Raw genomic sequence first — 9486 nt, 5'->3', positions numbered from 1 at the left:
CTTCAAAAAACTTAATTTGTTCAAATCACAATAAAAAAAACTCGCAAGTTTTATAAAAAAGGTTTATAACCACTTGAGGGAGAGTGAACAGTGAACTATCCCTATAACCCAAACTTGTTGACTTTACTGGAAAATAGCATAGAAACTCATTGCCTTAAAACTCTTACATTTTATACATGGTAAAACTAAACAGCCTTGTTATTTTGAATTAACATATTACTGTAAGTCCCATAAGATTGTAAAGGTTCTAAGTTGATTCAAGTAGGGCTGTTTAGTTTCACCTGGTGTAAATACATAAGAGGTTTAAGGCATCGGGTTTCTATGCGGTTTTCTAATAAAGTCAAGTAGTTTGAGTAAGAGTGTAATGGGTTACAGTAATCATAGCACTGTATTATGGAATGATGCAAGATCACACTTAAAGTGACAGTGTTGTTTATTTTACATCTTTTGTTTATTTCAGTTTTGTCTGCAGTATATTACCCTGTGTTACATGTGATGTTTTGTGATTTGATTTGTTTCTCAGGTATGTGAAAATATATTCTTTATAAGTTAATTTGATTTGTAAAAATGTTAAAAAGAGTTCAGCAGATTATGACTGATGCTGCTACTGTTTTGTCTGCAGTATATTGCCGTGTTAAACGTGATGTGAAATGTGATTTGATTTGTTTCTCAGAATAAAGAGACACTGAGAATCAATTTTGGAGGGTTTCGTTGCTTTAAGTTGGTGACGATTGCAATACAACACAACACAGAGGTCAACAATCGTTATGTAGGCATATTTAAACTTTGTACTGCTGATTGGACAGGGTGTTTGCTATAAATAGGAAAGAAAATATCCTTGTTAAATAGACTTTAAGATCTGCATTCATTGTTCATATATCTTGTTTATAGCTTGTATTGTTTACTGTCAAAAAGGGGAGTGTGGTGTAGTGTTATATGCACTTATAATGTAATTGCATATTAACTCCACTAGAGGGCCACCTTGGTTTAACTACGGAGGTTCTACGGTATAGAAGGTAAATCCTGCCAATTTTAAATAAATCAAATAAACATTTGAAATGAAAATGAAAATCAGATTAACAATTTCATTTTAAAACACTGTTCGCAAAATATCTGCCAAAATTGAAATCGAAATGAAATTATTTAATTTTCATTTTCACTTTGACAACACATCGTCCCTGTCAAATTGATAATTAAAATAAAGTTTCCAATTTAAGATTTAATTTTCACTGCATTTCCGCGTCAAGACTGCCAATATTAAAATGAAAAGCCAAACTGAAAAATAAAATGCAAACAAAGTTTTTACAAAGCATGTTATTAATGTTCACGCTATAATAGTGACAAAATTCAAATTAAAATGTAAATTTAAGCTTTCCTTTTATTGACACTTTTTCATTTCAGTTTTCATTTACGATTTCATTTTCAACGTCAACCTGTATGCAAAGCCTATGGTAATTAGTGGGAGGGGCGTATTTAAGTGACGTCGAGTGTTTCCACAGGTCGAGGGGAGAAGCCGCAAAGCCGGGTTTTGACAGCGAGAGTTACTAACGTTACTGTTACATTTATTAAAAGGAATAAAATGGAAAAAACGGTAAGCCAGCTGTTAAGAGAAGCAGCTGCTGCATTGGAACAGCAGGAGGAACGACGGACACAGGAAACACAACCGTCAAATATTCGTCCCACAGCAGTCCCTCAGGAGTCGCGGGCTTCTTCAGCGGCAAGAGAAACTGTACAGCGTAAGTACGGTAACGTTAGGCCATGTGATGAATTCGTATAGTATACTGTATTCGGTCTTGTGTGGTAATGTAACGATTCACCGTGAGCCGATTGAAAATTTATTAAATTATGTGACGTTTCAAACCGGTTAAATGAATCGCGATACATGTTTTGAACAGAGGAGGCGCTGTGATTACAGGCGCAAGCTTACTTTACCTGCACATAAGCGGCGAGCAAGAGGTGGGGCGGCAGAGTAAAGTAAGTAGCAGCAGTGAAGTGTACCAATGCCAGAGAACTACTGTTACAGACGTCTACCCAAAAAAAAACTATTAATAAGCCAAACCGCGCTGACCGGTTGATTTGCAGCTCTGCTAGCTCTGACGAGTGCAACGGATATCACACAGTGCATCAATGTTTTCATAGCGCAGGTGTAAAAATGATTTTCAGATTGAAAGAGAAAGTTGTGCTGTTACAGACCCAGGTATTACTTAGTTTTACCCTCTCCTTATCAAATTAGTTTATGCATATTTTAATAGTTTGTTTATTGTTATTATTATTATTATTATTGAATAATTAAAGTTTTTACAAGATGATCTCCTCTTAAGTGCATCACACTGATACTTATACTATTTAAATATACAAGTAATAATAATTATTTATGTTTATAATCATGTTTAACTCCTGTCTCTATCCTACTATATAATTAGTCGTTTTATAATCAGAATTTTTATGCCAGTGTTTAGTGGAGGAGCAGAGGGCCTACTGACCTCCACTATACACTGGTCTTTGGTTTACGGAAGGCTTTCCTCTCAACACTAGCCATCTCAGCCACCAGTGAAAGAGTTTTTCATCAGCAGGGGACACTGTAAATGTGCAAAGACCTCCGCTTATGCCAAAAAACAGATATGCAGTTATTTCATTTTAAAACTGTAAAATCCCAGCACAGTCACAGCTTTAGTTTGTTTATACTTATTTTTATTAGTCTTTAGTTTTTTTGGGAATTTGATTTTAAAATAGCAATGTAGTTTTGGCAGAAAATATATTTTGCTAAAAATGTGCATGCATGCATATATATTTACACACACACACATATATATATATATATATATATATATATACATATATATATATATATATATATATATATATATATATATATATATATATATATATATATATATATATATATACACATACATACATACATACATGTATTATAATTATAGTTAATTTTGTTTAAAAAAAAAAAGTGAAAATCATGTATCGAATCATGAGTCAGGTGAATCGTTACATCCATAGTCTTGTGATATTAACAACTTGTTTGTACTAAAACCATTGAAAGACTGTAAAATTATTATTACCAGAGCTAAAAAAAATTCCCTGTGTTACATCAATTCTGTGACCATTGAAATCTTTGACTCGTGGTTATCACTGCTGCGTGATGATAAAGTCTATAGAAAACTGGGAGGCATGCATTATCAGTGCTGATATACAGCCATATCGCACGATACAAGTGTGATATTGCGTTTATACGACAGTTTGACGGCACAATAGGGTATAAAAAAAAGAAAATCAAACACAGAGTCTAAAATCCTTTTGTATTAGGAACTAGATTTTTCCGCCATTCATTCCAGTGTTTCTTTAAGGATTCTTTTCAGCTGTGGCAGCAGGCCTTTTTTTTTTTTACACAGAACTACCTGTGGAGTTATTTTAATGGCAAATGTCATGAGCACAGTGTTAGAAGTCGCGATTTGGTGAGTTTATGTAACGAGTATGTCTCCAACATTTATTAGATTTGCTAGGAATATTTATGAATCTCTCTAATAGACCTACACAGCGACATTAATGCGTCCTGAAGTAAGGTGAAACTGCTATACGTCATGTTTGCTGGCCTCACGCATCTGTCAGTCAGCCATTCTGTCAGCACGTAACCTTAACAGGGTAAACAAATAATGGACAGCACTACTACGGTTACAGAGAAGTTTGCGCTGTTATAATTAACACTTTTAATACGTTTTGGTGCGATTATTAACCGCTATTAAAAAAATAAAATGTTTTGAATGAGAAGATGCAATGTAGCCGTGGTGGGATGAATTTTGTTGTGGCGCCCCGCCATGGAAGAATGAATGTAGCGGAAACCATGTAAATTATGTATGAAGCACAGTATAAAGCAAAAATATGTAGACAGACAGACAGACAGACAGACAGATAGATAGATAGATAGATAGATAGATAGATAGATAAATAGATAGATAGATAGATAGATAGATAGATAGATAGATAGATAGATAGATAGATAGATAGATAGATAGATAGATAGATAGATAGACTTTGTCATCATTGGTTTAATAGGCAGAATATACGCAGTTTGCATAGGTCACACAGCAGAGTGATATAACCACACCCTCTAGGGTCACAGAGTTCGATTGTCACAGAATAATACATAATATAATATATTTAATTTTAATATAAATTAAACCGAGGCGCATGTCTCAGCAAAATGTTTCATGTCTGAAAAAAAAAGGAAAAACTTTATCAATCTAATGAAAGTTAGTTCTGTTAAACTATATGTGTCTGCAAAACCTGAATGATTTGAATACTAAACATCCTGTAAAAACGAGCCATCAGGAGGGATTCCTTCTTTTGCGAATGTGCAACATCTTAATGCTATCAAATCAGTAACTTTAGCAGTTACCTAAAGCCGAAAATATTTCATCTTTTGAGTTTTTGATTCGAGTAGTTCAGTCATTTGTGGAATTAGTTCATATTTTCTATTATGTTCATTCATATTTGTTTGTTATTATTATTTTTTATTATTATTAATTTCCAGGTAAATAATGCATTTGTGGTCTGAAACTGTAGCTTTATATCTTACAAAATTACAAAAAAGAGACTTTTTTTTCAACAGATATTTTCCATAACATTAATAATAAAATAAAGACTTGGATTAAACTTTAAACATCATGTGAAGTAATTATTTATGAATTTTTGGGGTTCTCATGTGATAGTCGAACTGCATAAACCTAAAGATTTCAGTGAAGACCTAATAGTTTTTCGTCTACTTAAACTGCATGGACTAAGCAAATTTCTGTCATTAGATGAACATATGATGCAAATCCAAAGGCTCACAAGATTATCTAATATTTTCGGTTTTTGGACTAGTAAACTTTATAGCTTTGGATGTATAAACCTGCTCTTCATGTCTCCACAGGTGAAGTGTCAAGACTCTTTACACCATATGCCCATAACAGTAGCATTACTTCTGTAATGCGCAGACGACAGACTGCAAAGCCATGCAGCAAAAGAGTTACACTCATAAATTTTTCTGTTTGGGTGGACGACGTGACTGCAAAGTGCCACAGCTATGGGAAAAGCTGGATCTTGAAAGTTCAGGTTTGGGAGAACGAAAGCTATTTTTTCCAGGTACAAAAGTATTTCTTACAACCATACTTTGAAACTACTGAGCTCTTTTAAATTACAAATGAAATCAAAACTAACTATACTGATTTTGTTAGCTCACATTGCCTATTTTTGTAGTGAACAATTCATCTGTGCAAGTGATTAGAAATTACAAAGAGAAACTAAAATTTTGTTTCTCTCTGTAATTTCTACTCACTTGCACAGATGAATTGTTCACTACAAAACTAGCAATTTAAACTAGCAAAATCAGTATAGTTAGTAATCAAAATTTGGAAATCTGGAAAAACTATCTCAGATGAGGAGTTTTTACGGGGGTGGGCGTGAACATAACATCCTTAACCACACTCTTCAAATTCAAATGGACCTCCATTTGTGAATTATATACCTACTTTACTGCATTCAATTAGTTTGCAGCAAGACAAAAAATATGCCACGCCCTGTGTCATTTAATAATCAATTTCTTATGTAATTGAATCACAATATAAATCATAATACTGGAGAATGTTTCCTCTGTTAAAACGCAGTTTTGCTAATAAGCTTAAGTCTTTTTTTTAATAAAATGTTATTTAAAGTTAGCTATTAAATTATATGTATATATTATACATTTCATGTCTCCAATGACAAATGAACTGGAATAACTTTTGTTCAACAGTGCAATGTTTTTATTCACAAAATGCAGACAGTACCTTGTCAGGTTTCTTGAATGAACTAAATAAACACCTTTGGTGAAAAATGGCTGGGGAGTTTGTCAACATTTTAGATGCAATTGTACAATACAGTACCCTTTACAAAATGTTCAGTATTTGGCGAATTTTTGTGATTGTTCGGTAATAAGTCTCTATGGCATCTGAAAAGGGAACACTTGGATTAGGCAGGGTACCCAACTCCTCTTCAGTAAGTTGTCGTGGTAATGTCACCTCCGGAACTGCCACACCACTAGGCTTGTGCCGGTATTCAGTAATGCGATAAATCACGGTAATGAATATGCACAATATTGTTATCGCGGGCACTTCAAAATACTGTGAAAAATAATAGATCCGAATTTATATTCTTAGAACGCGCCTTAGCTTATTTTCCATCAACCGCTTGAAGAAACACTGCGTATATGCAGCGCAGAACTGATGCGCACTCTGATGTAAACAATCCCCACATGTAGAAGCACTGTGTGCACACCGCCGCTGCCACCGCACTATGATCCTCACACGCAGGGGCGGACTTGCCATCTGGCAGACCGGGCACTTTCCCGGTGGGCCGACGTACTTTTTGGGCCGGGCTGATCATCGTCTTATGATTTGATCGGCCCATAAAAGGCTTAGCAGCCTATCGTTTTTTTCTGCCTTATTGATTGACGCTGCTGTGATCTGTGACTCTCTGAAAGTAGATGCTTTTTTTCCCGGACAGACAGACCGGGCCGGCCCATGTGACACTCTGCAGCCCATTGGCTCTTTTCGGTATTGACATTGGGCTGGCCCAATCACAAACTCCTATTTTGGACATCGTCTGTGTGTATTTGTCAAATTTGTCAGAGAGAAGAAACGCAAGGGAGGCGCAGAGAAATCGCGGGAAATACACCGGCGTTTCATTTAGCGATTCTGAAAAGTTCTCTGTTCATTCTAGTACACGGCTAAAAACGCAAATCACGTGACCACACACTCTCTGCCCAGAGCTGCAGCCACTAGTTCAGCGGGTGAGCATAAACCCCAGGTGAGAGTATAGTGCATGTCAGACAGTTCATCTGCTGGATGATCTCATCTCACTATAGTTGTTAAACGTGATATTGAATTCATCTTGTTGTCTCTATCTAACAATTCTTATGTCTTTTGAATCACTTGTTCTCAGTTAACTGTTTTGGCTGAGTGCAAAGATAAGCTAATATATTAATTTATGTAACCACATACACTGATTCTGCATATTGACTGATTGCTTACCTTTATCGTCTAAATTTAATGTACGTTATACTGTTATAATGGCCATTATTGATTATTAAAACTGATATTCTGCATAAGAGACAGTGTAAATCAAATATCAAAATGAAACAAATTTGACTTATATTATGTTTTCATTGTTTAGATAGTGAAACAGCAAGCAGGATGAGGTGAAAGAGGTTGAAATGTAACACTGTTCCCTTTGAAGATTTACCCATGCATTAGCAGGCAGTTTTTGTTATGTTTATTATTGAATATAGGCTGAGTGAATATTGTATTGAATAAGCTAAATTGGCTGTAGTGTATGAGTGTGTGTGAATGAGTGTGTATGGGTGATTTCCAATATTGGGTTGTGGCTGGAAAGGCATCTGCTGCATAAAACATGCTGGAATAGTTGGCAGTTCATTCCACTGTGGCAACCCCTGATAAATAAGGGACTTATGCGAAGAAAAATAAATAAATGAATAGTGTATTTTTTAGAACTCAACAAATATCTTTATGGACAGTATACAGAAATTAAATTGAGATTAAAGTTTGTATTTATTTATTTATTTCATATATGTGGCGTTTGTGTTTTATAGAATATGAGTTGATAAAAATATTGGACGTGCATAGATAGATAGCATTTTGATTGAATTTAGTGGGCCGCTCTGGCCCAAAATGCCAGGGCATTTTTTGCCCTAGTCCAGCCCTGGTTGGAAGGGATGAAAAGAAAGCAGAAGTAACTATGTGGGAGGAAATGTTAGGAGGGATTGAAAAAAGGCTGAGGTTTTGGAACTAATGTCTTTAACTTTGAAGGGGAGGGTTTTAATTTGGAATGTTTTAATGGTTTCTAAATTATGGAATATTTTATATGTGTCATCAATGCCACTGTGGATGGACAAAAGGCTGAAAAAATGTTTTTTAGATTTTTTATGGGAAGGGAAGCCTCCAAGAATAGCATACGCAACGTTGATTGGAGAAGTGGGCAAAGGGGGACTAGGTTTAATAGATGTGGAGCAAAGAAAAAACTACTTAAGAGTGAAAATGGTAGAGAAATATTTGGATGAAGATAATAAGGCAGCATGGAAAAGAACAATGGAATATTTTTTAAGTAAAAGTGGCAATTTTAATATGGGAGATAATATTTTATGGATGAGGATGAAAACATTCATGACAGAGGGTCTACCAGATTTTTATAAAGAATTGATTGGAGCATGGGGGAAATTTTTTACTTGTGTACAGTTTAATATACAAGGACGCGAGAACATTTTTAATCAGCCTTTATTCTTAAACAGTGAAATTCTTAATCAAGAGAAAGAGGTGTTTTTTAGGAAATGGTGGGAGGTGGGAATAACAAGAGTAAGGGATGTTTTATATGAATTTAAGGAAGGAATCTTACCGGTGCAGTATGTTATTGATGTGATGGATGAAGCGAAGGAGGATTTTAACAGACAAGACTTAATAAAGGAATACGACATAATTAAAAATGCCATACCTGCAGAATGGTTAACAAGAATAGAAAACATGGAGGAAAATAAACCAAGTAAAGATGTGAGTGTAAGATTTGGAGAGAAATGGTGGGATTTTAAAGATTGTACAGTGAAAATGATTTATGGGTTTTTTAGAGATGGGGTTTTTAAGAAACCTGGTGCAAATCAGTACTGGATACGGCTGTTTAAAGATGTAAATGAAGACAACATATGGTCTAATATAAATGGCAAATTTGTACAGTCAAAACTGGAGAATTTAGAATATTTTATCAGGAGTAAAGCAGTGTTTACAGATGTCATTTTAAACAAAATAGGGATGGAGGAAAGTGTCACATGTAAAGTATGTCAAGATGCAGATGAAGGATTCTTACACTTGTTTTTATATTGTAATGAGTTAAAAGATTTTAATGAGAAATGCAAAAGCATGATTTTAACTTTGAAAGGAGAAAGAAATGACAATCTTGAGTGGGAAAAGGAGTATACCACTCAATCTTGAGTGGTATAATAGTCATACCCGCGCTCTCAAAACAGCAACCCGTGCCCTGGAACGTAAATGGAAAAAAACTAATTTAGAAGTCTTTAGAATTGCATACAAAGACAGTATGTCCAGCTATAGGAGGGCTTTAAAATCTGCCAGGGCTGAGCACCTCCGCAAACTGATAGAAAATAATCATAACAATCCTAGATTCTTATTTAACACCATTGCTAAATTAACAAATAATCAGTCATCTTTGGAACAAAATGTTCCACCGCAAATTAGTAGTGATGACTTCATGAATTTTTTCAGTGATAAAATAGAAGGCTTTAGACAGAAAATAGGAGATATTAAACTTTCTGCACCGCCTTATACTTCAGATCCAGTAAACACGCCACTGAATCTAAATAACCTACAGTGCTTTAAAATCATAGAACAGGAAGAGCTAGACAAAATTATAAATAGCTCTAAATCAGCT

The sequence above is a fragment of the Danio aesculapii genome, chromosome 4 (genome assembly GCF_903798145.1).
Source record: "Danio aesculapii chromosome 4, fDanAes4.1, whole genome shotgun sequence".
Classification (NCBI taxonomy): Eukaryota; Metazoa; Chordata; class Actinopteri; order Cypriniformes; family Danionidae; genus Danio; species Danio aesculapii.
This window is presented reverse-complemented; position numbering follows the sequence as displayed.